Raw genomic sequence first — 1290 nt, 5'->3', positions numbered from 1 at the left:
TGCTGCCTGGTTATTTCTTGTCGTGCTGCCCTGCACTGGGCAGGCACACACAAACAAAGCAGCTCAAGGTATGCTGAGTTCCAGATTTATGACAGCTGAAATGTTCTTTTAAAGGATTACTGCTAGAATCCCTAGGAAAGAAGTTCACTGATCTGTGCACAACACTGTAGGAGAAAAAAAAATAAAAGAGGAAGGTAAATATGCACCACAAAAACTTTTAGAAATAACTCCCTGAGGTCACAAGTAACCATTTCAAAGGGGTGGTGGGAACAGGATCCATCTATAAAATTTCAATTTGAGCATTAGCAAAGAGCCCTCCCCCAGCAGAAGCAATTACTGCTGCCTTTCATGTGGCACAGTAACACACCCTCCCTTGCACACTTGGCTGTGTCAGGTCTATTTTAAACACACTCAACAGCACTACAAAGGAGAACATCACACAGCCTCCCTCTCCATGCAGCTGAACACGCACATTGCCAAGCACAGGTTGAAACCTTTAAGGCTTTCTTTACAATCCACCCAGACCTAAAAGCTGCTGAGCATCCCTGAGGTATGAGGAACATCCCTGATGTTTGTGGACAGAGCTCCTATGAGAACACACCACTGCCTGCACCTCCTGCCCCCCATGCCCGTGGTTCTGGCGATGTGCACACCAGTATGGAATTACAGAATCCCAGAATGGTTTGGCTTGGAAGGAACCTAAAAAATCACCCGGCTCCAATTCCCTGTCATGGACAAGGTCACTTTTTGTATGCACCATTCCAAGAGCATCTACTTGATGTGCTGCACTAACTCTACCTCGTACTGGAGCTCTGTTCCAGCTTCTGAAGAGCTTTAATCTGCTTCTGCCTTTCACGGGCTATTATTAACCTCGAGGATAAAGTGGCACCCTTTTAATCAGGTGCTTTAACTGGATGCGTTCTGCAAACAGGTATAGCCAAAAGATATCCTCTACCTCCTTGGGCAGTAACGTGGGAAGTATCGCCCGCGACATTCACCAATTCAAACCTCCAAGAAGGGGCGGCGGTAAGAGAGATTCTTCTCTGGTGCTGCAAGCACAGAATCCCAGACTGGTTTGGGTTGGAAGGGACCTTCAAGATCATTCAGTCAAACCCCCTGCCATGGGCAGGGACACCTTCCACTATCCCAGGTTGCTCCAAGCCCCATCCAACCTGGCCTTGGACACTTCTAGTGATCCAGGGGAAGCCACAGCTTCTCTGGGCACCCTGTGCCAGGGCCTCACCTCGCTCACAGTCAATCCTTTCTCACACAAGTAGGAATCCTCCGGCT

The sequence above is a fragment of the Coloeus monedula genome, assembly GCF_965178545.1.
Source record: "Coloeus monedula genome assembly, chromosome: 6".
NCBI classification, from domain to species: domain Eukaryota; kingdom Metazoa; phylum Chordata; class Aves; order Passeriformes; family Corvidae; genus Coloeus; species Coloeus monedula.
Note: the sequence above shows the minus strand (reverse complement) of the source record.